Here is a 9452-nt window from a genome sequence, read left to right as displayed (position 1 = left end):
TCATCATGAGATTAATGTGGAAATTGTAGTGATGTGGATAAGAAGCACACTCTCGAGTAATTCCCTTCCTGGTGCTTCAAAAAAGCCAATTTGGCATTGGTGGTGCTTGTTTTATTAACCCCCTCTAGACACTATTTTAAAAGGGTTCATTTGGGGAAGATCTATTTTAGGGGAGATGAGCTATGAAAAATGGCTGTTGTCTCATGGCAATAGAACTGCTTATGAAAGCATCTTTCTGCATGATTAGACATGGAGAACAATACAAGGAACAACTCTTGGTTTTAAAACATACCAACCACAGCTAATAATAGGCTTTGATTTGTGGCGACTGCATTGAGAAATGCTTAGAGCCTGCAATTTGTTTATTATATTTAAGAGAGATCCTCAAGATGGGTTAAGACTTTAGTCAAAGAAGAGCCAAGTGTCTGCACACCACATCAGACATACAAAACTGCTTGGTATGACAACAATCTCTACCAACTTGCCAACAAACGGGAAATTAATTTGCCACACATCAGATACTGATGGCGATATGAGATTATTTATATGTACACATCTGTGTCAAGGTTTGCCTAATACAACATTCTTGTACTTGGGCAGAACCAGAAGGCAGTTTGAGAAGCAAGGAGGGGCAGGCCCGAGCTAAAGCCATTTGCTTACTATTGATTAGGAACAAAGGAAGCTCCCTTGTATTGAGTCAGATCATTTGGATCATCTACCTCTGTACTGTCTACACTGACTAACAGCAGCTGTCCAGGATTACACGTAAGGGTACCTAGCAATGGCAGAGATTGAACCTGGAACCTCCTGCACAGCAATGTTGTGTTGGTTGCCAGTGCCCAAGTTGGGCGATGGCACCGTAGCACCCCTCAAAACTGAGTGGGGCCGCGCTGCATCACATGCCCGCCTGCACAGGGCTGATCCCAGCTTACTGATGTGGCTCTTGGCGGTCGATTCCCCCCAACTTCTGCAGAGAGGTGTGGTGGGCCGGGCCACATTGGGTCTGCCCCTTGGCTACCTCCTGTTGGCATTTCGCCCACCCGGGAGCGTTGCCAGCCTCCCGAGGCACTCCGGGGCGAAGTCTGGTGGTCATCCTCTGGCTGCCGTCCAGGAATCCTCTTTCAGTCCAGAGAGACCGATAAATAGGTGACCTGTCTCTTATTGAGAAAAGCACACCAATTTCCCCTGAGCAGCCATCAAAAGGAAAAGGCAGTTACGTAGACTTCATCTACTTTATTAAACTGCATACAGAACAACACGCATGGCTGGTCGTCCTGAACAGCCCAGCTTGTGATAACTACGACTCAACTCTGCTCCTGTCCAGGAGCGGAAGAGAGAACTGTAGCTCCGCCTTGGCTACAACCAGTGCAATTCTGGGCTGCATCAATAGGAGTATAGCATCTAGATCAAGGGAAGTAATAGTGCCACTGTATTCTGCTCTGGTCAGACTTCACCTGGAGTACTGTGTCCAGTTCTGGGCACCACAGTTCAAGAAGGACACTGACAAACTGGAACGTGTCCAGAGAGGGCAACCAAAATGGTCAAAGGCCTGGAAACGATGCCTTAAGAGGAACGGCTAAGGGAGCTGGGCATGTTCAGCCTGGAGAAGAGGAGGTTAAGGGGTGATATGATAGCCATGTTCAAATATATAAAAGGATGTCACATAGAGGAGGGAGAAAGGTTGTTTTCTGCTGCTCCAGAGAAGCGGACACAGAGCAATGGATCCAAACTACAAGAAAGAAGATTCCACCTAAACATTAGGAAGAACTTCCTGACAGTAAGAGCTGTTTGACAGCGGAATTTGCTGCCAAGGAGTGTGGTGGAGTCTCCTTCTTTGGAGGTCTTTAAGCAGAGGCTTGACAACCATATGTCAGGAGTGCTCTGATGGTGTTTCCTGCTTGGCAGGGGGTTGGACTCGATGGCCCTTGTGGTCTATTCCAACTCTATGATTCTATGATTCTATGATTCTATGATTCTATGATTCTATGATTCTAGGACCGTTTGGGAACTGACTGTGACTTCCTTTCCCACGGAGAGAAACATCACCTGATGTAAACAGCTCTTGCTGTTTCCTGCCAGCGTGGCAGCTGGTGGGGGCTGGAATCCCATCACCTCCTTCCATCCACGCTGCTCATCGTGGCCCTGAACTGCTCTGCCGCCTCTGCCAGGGTGGAGTGGAGATCCCCGTGAAAGCCAGTGCCTGCATGGGGTCCCTGGTCCTACCCTCACAGAATTTTGTGCCCTGGGCCATGGCCTCCCTGGCTGCCCCATGCTACACCTCTGCTTCTGCATGCAAACAGATGCCCTAGCACTGAGCAATGGCTCTTCCTTGAGGATGTTGTCATGAAAGACTATCAGCATACGATGTCAGATCCTACAGATTGCAATCTGATCCAGAGTATATGTGGCCCACTCAGGCAGCAGATGATAAGCTACCTGCAGAACAGATGACTCATCTGACTTTTAAGGTCAGAGACTGCATATTCTGCTCTTCCATATTCTGCTCCTCCATATTGAATGAGCGTCTCCACCCCCATCGTCCAACCCGGACACTGAGGTCCAGCGGCGAGGGCCTTTTGGCGGTTTCCTCACTGCAAGAAGTAAGATTACAGGGAACCAGGCAGAGGGCCTTCACAGTAGTGGCACCCACCCTGTGGAATACCCTCCCATCATATGTCAAAGAAATAAACAACTATCTGATGTTTAGAAGACATCTGAAGGCAGCCCTGTTAAGGGAAGTTTTTAATGACTGAAGTTTTAATGTGCTTTTTATATTTTGTTGGAAGCCGCCCAGAGTGGCTGGGGAAACCTGGCCAGATGGGTGGGGTATTCTTCTTCTTCTTCTTCTTCTTCTTCTTCTTCTTCTTCTTCTTCTTCTTCTTCTTCTTCTTATTAAATATACATATGCCAAATATCTCATTCTCATGCTCAGATACAGACAAGAAATCTCTTTCTCTCACCCACACAGATACCCACACATGGTATACCTAGATGATCTACATAGTCCTCCGTCATCAGCCTGAGAGATCCATTCATTTCCTTTCTCCTCTCCAACCTGCAGATCTCCCCGGTGGGCTGGCAAATGAGCAGGCAGATGAGAAGCAAGCTAAGGGGGGCCCTGCAATTATGCTTGCAGTGAAAGTGCTCTGGTGCTCAGGTGGTCTGGCACCAGCCCTGCTGCTGCTACCACCCAGAAACAGGTGGGGCAGGCGGGCCTCAGCTGTTCCGCATCCTGCTGTTTCTGACACTTGCCAAAATCTCTCATCCAATTTCTCAAAAGTTTAGTTTCCCTGCAAAAGAGGCTTCCATTTTTTCCCCTGAGTCTTTGTGCAGGCATTTTATTTCTTGATCATTTCTCGATGTGGGACGTTTTCTTCTATACGATTAATGTTTATCCAGCACTCTGCAGCCTTCTGATCTGTAAAAGCCCCCACAGACGGAGGGACCTCTCTACCATTCGACTTCATTAAAACACAGAAAGTCAGGGAGACTAGCAACCGAATGCCTAATATCAGTGTGCTTTCTGTTTTTGTTTCTAAGAGAATTTCCTTTGTAGTTCTTTTTTTCCTTCCTTCCTTCCTTCCTTCCTTCCTTTCTTTCTTTCTTTCTTTCCTTCCTTCCTTCCTTCCTTCCTTCCTTCCTTCCTTCCTTCCTTCCTTCCTTCCTTTTATTTTACAAAACACCATTTAGCACTGATTTCTTTAAAGTAAAAAAGGCTTCACTTTAAAAGCACACACAGATGAAGAGCTGCCAGGCACAGAATAGGCAGCCTCCTTACTTTCCCATACTTACTAGAAAGCCCAGCTGAAGTGCAGCATGAAAGGTGAAGCATGAAAGGCAGGATGCTCACAAACACAGACCCTCCAAGTGTCCCTATTTTCCAAGGACAGTCCCGGTTTTACAGGAGCCATCCTGGTTTCTGATTTGATACTGGAATGTCCCTCTTTTCTCTGGACGTCCCTATTTTCATCAGAGAAACGTTGGAGGTTATGGAGTTCTGTGACCCCAGAACCAAGGAGATAAGCAGTTACACAACCTTAGAAGACACCTGAAGGCAGTTCTGTATAGGGAAGTTTTTTAAAAAATGTTTAATGTTTTATTATGTCTTTATATATGTTGGAAGCTGTCCAGAGTGGCTGAGGCAACCCAGTCAGACAGGTGGGGTATTAGGAAGAAGAAGAAGAAGAAGAAGAAGAAGAAGAAGAAGAAGAAGAAGAAGAAGAAGAAGATGAAGAAGAATTTTATTAAGGAATAAAAAGGTAAAGGGATCCCTGACCGTTAGGTCCAGTCACAAATGACTCTGGGGTTGCATGCTCATCTCTCTCTATAGGCCGAGAGAGCCGGCGTTTGTCCGCAGACAGCTTCCGGGTCATGTAGCCAGCATGACTAAGCCACTACTGGCGAACCAGAGCAGCGCACGGAAATGTCGTTTACCTTCCTGCCGGAGCGGTACCTATTTATCTACTTGCACTTTGATGTGCTTTTGAACTGCTAGGTTGGCAGGAGCAGGGACCGAAATAAGCAAATCAGATACAGTCTTCCCTCCAAGAAAGGCAAGGCAGGCCAGCTAAAAATGGTTGGCCAGTGACATCATGAGTACCCCCCAGATTCCTACCTACTTCCATTTTATAGCAAATGAAAACTGTGGCCCGACATCTTTTGCTTTATGAAAAATATTGGCACTCCAAATTGTAACACATGAAGAAATATTGAGAATATTATCTGTGCTTCTTTCTGCCACAGAGCCGAATTGTTTCTTCTGCTGCCAGATCGATAGAAGGTTGGAGTGAAAAAAGAAATGTAAGGAAACTACAACACCTGCAATGATGTTCTTTGAAAATGTACCCTTTCACTTTACAGATTTCTGGAAGCATTTAAGCAACCCATCTGAAAGCAGTTTTGAGAGAGCAAATGCTGGCACTGAGCAGTCAAAGTTTAAATAAGTTGCACCAAACACATGTTGCAACCTGGAAGAAATTGTCTTACATTCTAGCACTTTGATATTTAGCACAGCTACTTGCACCAAAACTTCCATCTGTGTGTGTGTGTGTGTGTGTGTGTGTGTGTGTTCCTCTGCACCTCCCTCTTGTTCCTAGCCTGCTGGATCAGGTCACATGATGTCAGGGACTGGGCAGAGGAGGAATGGTGGAGACCACCTCCCCATCCTGACCCTTCCAGGGAAGAGGTCAAGGAAGACAGGATAGATTGACAACAGTGGTTTGATGGAGGTCACCGCTCAGAGGCAGATGAGGGGGAAAGTTGGGAGAACATGGGAGAGCCAGAGCAGCTGGCTGACACATTGTCATTAGAAAGCATTCCAGATCTTCCATCTCCCAGAACCCGGTGAGCCTTAAAAGTAGGAGAGCAAAGAGCTCAAAGACAGAGGGCACCTAGCAGCACCCGTAGAAGAGACAATGAAAATGACGAAGGAGGAAGTGGGAGAGACGGGGGGTGGAGATTCACTCAGGACAATGCCATTATCTAAGAGGTTGGGTTCTATAGCCTCTCTCTGTAAAGAATGGAATAAAAAAGGATGGTAAGAAACTTTTCCTTGCCTTATACTTTCCTGTGCAACCAGCCATGAGCCTCTGACAGCATCCTGAGACATCCAATATCCTGTTCTCACAGTGGCCAACCAGAAGCCAATGGGTAGCCCACAAACATGACATGAGTGCCGCAATTCTCTGGTTGTAAACCCCATAAATTGTTATACAGAGGTTTACTGCCTCCAGTGGTGGAGCTAGAACATAGTCATCATGTATTTCTTTGGAAGTCATGCAGATTGGTTGCTATCATTACATTTTATGGAAGCAAATTCCATAGTTGCACTTTCCCTTGTCTGTCCTAATATTCCAACATTCAATTATTTGATGGTCCTAAATGAGAGAGGACAGGAACACTTCATGTTCTCCACGTTATACATAATCCTTTACACCTTTATCACTTCTCATTTGACTAATTTTTTTCTCTCTAAAGTAAAACACCCCAAGTGTTGTAGCCTTTCCCTATAGGGGAGTTGCTCCAGCCCTATAATAATTCTGGTTGTCCTTTTCTGAACCTCTCCCCAGTTCTACAGTATCCATTATTGGGTGTTTCGTATTGTATTCCTAGGGTTCTGAGGGGAACATAGGCTTTCCTAAAAAAAAGCTGGATTGATTATCAGTCTCTGCCTCTCCTGGCACCAGGTGCATTTTCTTTCCAGCAAAGTTTTTCCTTGTGCATAGAGTGCGAATTTGTTATTCGAAAGGGTGTCCATCGACTTGTCCTGAGGTTTTTTTTCAGTGAATTCTAAATGCTCTATTCTGCTTCAATTTAAGGTTGCTGTTCTCTTTATTTCATACTTATCCGGCAAGGGAGACACTTCAGTCATTTTAAGGGTGACCCTCTTACTGGTTTGTTGTATGTCACCCTGATAGTTTTGATGAAGGATGACATAACAAATCTTAGGAAGGATGGAAGGGGTTAAATAAATAATATTTCCTTGCAACACATGGGACACTAAGTCGAACGGCCTTGAGAAATGGAAAAGTCAATGTGGGGAAGGGTTCTTTGATGATGGAAATTTTAAAAAATTGCTGCACCACCCCATAGAGCTTTGCAATGCCAACAAATCTTAGGATCCAAAAGGCCACATCAGTTCAGATGGCACCATTGTTTGGCAACACATGAGTACACATTGCCCCTTCCAACATAACAACACAGCTGTTTGGGGAGGATGGGGCTCCTTGTTCTTCATTAGAAATGCAACCTGGGCTACATTCTTGTTCTCTAGCTATGCATGAGCAAGTTCCACTGATTTCTATGAAACCTGAAGAGGCCAATGACTGCCTTGGCCCAGGACAGTCATGGTATGTACAGTATGTATGCGTGTGGATAGAGATAGAGATAGAAATAGAGCTATATAAACATTTGAAAACTGATTTCATGAAGCATTAAAAATGCAGTGCTAGGACCATATTGCACATCTACAAATAGAAAAGTTTTTTCGGGGGGTGGGAACATAAAATAGAAATTTAGACGATTGTTCACTGACAGCCATTTTAATTGATGAAATAGTGAGTTGGGCATTTTTGTGATTGGTTTTTAGGCTATTTTGGTTCTGGAGAGGGCTACGTTGTTTTCAGTGGAGTGTGTGTGTGTGTATGTTGTAATTGCCATATCAAATGTTCAAGTTGGCCAGTAGTCATTTTAATCCATGGTTTTTAAAAATGCCTTCTCCCAGGCTTCCTCACGGCAACATGGGCTTCCTCTTTGAAAAGCTTACATACTAATAGCACTCCCTACATTACAATGACCATGTGAAAACTACCCAACTACTCAATTTCTATATACTTTCCCCATCCCTACCACCAATATCCTTGCTGGTCACTTTGATCTGCCCCCACCAGCTCCAATTGCCAAAGGGAGGGGGGGGAGAAAAGTTTTGAGCAGCAGTAGTACTGCTGCATTCCTGTGAGAAGAAATGTCAAGCAAAGCTATGAAGTCAATCTTTAATTCCAACAATGAGTGGTAACCTTTGAAAAATGGTTCACCTTTACTTCCTTCAATATTTCAATCAATGGCACCTCTACTGAGTGACCAGAGGAGGAATGAATGCTGGAAGGAGCACAGAGAGAAGAAGCCTCATTTCATAACTCAGCAAGCATGGGATGCCTTTGCCCTCTGACATTGCGGCCCGTAGACTGCAGCAAAATACTGGGCACAGTTTTGCCCAGTATCTTGTCCATGCAATGGGTTCATGAGAAAAAGCTGTCCCATGAGCCCTTGCAAAGGGGAGGGTAAAGCCTCAGCCCACCCTCATTATTCAGCCCAGACACTGAGGTCCAGCAGCGAGGCCCTTCTGATGCTTCCCTCCCTGTGAGAAGCGAAGTTGCAGGGAACCAGGCAGAGGGCCTTCTTGGTAGTGGCGCCCACCCTGTGGAACCCCCTCCCATCAGATGTCAAATAAATAAACAACTATCTGACGTTTAGAAGACATTTGAAGGCAGCTCTGTTTAGGGAAGTTTTTAATGAGTAATGTTTTAATGTATTTTTCATCTTTTGTTGGAAACCCAGATGGGCAGGGTATAAATAATATATGATGATGATGATGATGTAAGACTGCTTTCCCTAGGCCATTTTGCCAATCTTGTTGGACCCATGGGCCATGTTATCAAATTAGGTTAAATGTCCTGTGTACCACACATGCTGCATCTAAGCACACATTGCAACCTAAGTACGCATTGACGAAGTACATGTGCAACCCTTGATCTATTGGAAGAAGATATTCCAGAAGACATCTTAAGGCAGCCCTGTTCAGGGAAGTTTTTAATATGTAACACTGTACTGTTTTTAACACTGATTGGGAGCCGCCCAGAGTGGCTGGGGAAACTCAGCCAGATGGGCGGGGTATAAATAATAAATTATTATTATTATTATTATTATTATTATTATTATTATTATTATTATTATTTTCAATTAAATAATAATGTAACTTAAACTTTTATATTTTCTTTGCCACTTACAACAATACTATTTCCTCACATATGCTAATTTATAACCAATCCCTCTCCTTTTTGCACAGTATGATGTTCCTGATGCAACATTAAGTATAAAGCCTGTACCTGCTTCCCTTTATGCACCTAATTTTGCAGCATGAAAGTCACAACAGGAGACTGAGAACATGCCTGTTCCAACTGAGCTCTAAATGTTCTGAGAGGCTCCTTCTTAGGTTGGACAGGAAAAAAGGAATATTTCCTAGAAGACAGACCTTTGAACTAAAATCCCACAGAACAAGGGAGCCACCTGCTACAGATACTCTGTGTAGAAGGGATGGGGAAGGAGAAAACCCAGAAGAATGACTACAAAGAATATGGAACGACACGGCTGCAAATAATGAAGAAGCTGCAAGAGTTCTGACTTCTTTCTTTAAAAAAAATAAAAATCTCCTGGAAACAAGCACATAATAAAAGAACTGCTCCTTCAAAAGAGCTGCTGCTTCAAAATACAATGCAAACTAAATTTCAGACAGGCTAAAAATAGTTTTTCAGACTTGGGCGGGAGAGGGGTGGTGGTGCAGAGGTAATCACGATCAGGAAATCCTCAGGCCAGGCAAAAAGCAAAGATAATAAAAACGAAGATGTGAAGAAAGCTAAGCTTGCTCTTTCTTCTTCTTTGCTTTGGTCTTTTTTTAATTGTTCTTTAGGGAAAATGTGTATGGGACAGTCCTCACCTGGGTCAAGTACCACAGAGCTTTCTGAGGCAGCAAAACATGGTCTAAAGTGTGTGTGTGTGTCTGTGTCTGTCTGTGTCTGTGTGTGTGTGTGTTAATGCTGTGCAATGGGAAGCTTCTTTCATTTTACACACGTGCACACACACAAACCATGTTTGAGGAACATGCTCTTTGCAAATTCTAATAAAAACTGACCTGAGCTGCAACCCCAAGGACCAACGGGCAGGTCAGAACTTAGTTC

The 9452-nt window shown here is 44.3% G+C and overlaps 1 long non-coding RNA gene across 2 annotated transcripts; it reads left to right on the top strand.

The window, feature by feature from the left end:
* Positions 1-677: 677 nt before the first annotated feature.
* On the top strand, positions 678-9134 carry LOC309530224. Of its 2 annotated transcripts, none has more exons than XR_014218698.1 (4): positions 678-765; positions 2969-3070; positions 4744-4841; positions 8634-9134. It is a non-coding gene; the product is annotated as an uncharacterized lncRNA (long non-coding RNA). The 2 variants fall into 2 exon arrangements; XR_014218699.1 differs by having other exon boundaries at positions 8564-9134.
* Positions 9135-9452: the final 318 nt, after the last annotated feature.

The sequence above is a fragment of the Podarcis vaucheri genome (assembly GCF_965113315.1).
Source record: "Podarcis vaucheri genome assembly, chromosome: 4".
In the NCBI taxonomy this organism is placed as follows: domain Eukaryota; kingdom Metazoa; phylum Chordata; class Lepidosauria; order Squamata; family Lacertidae; genus Podarcis; species Podarcis vaucheri.
The sequence above is the reverse complement of the archived record's forward strand: the minus strand, read 5'-3'. Positions and strand labels throughout refer to the sequence as shown.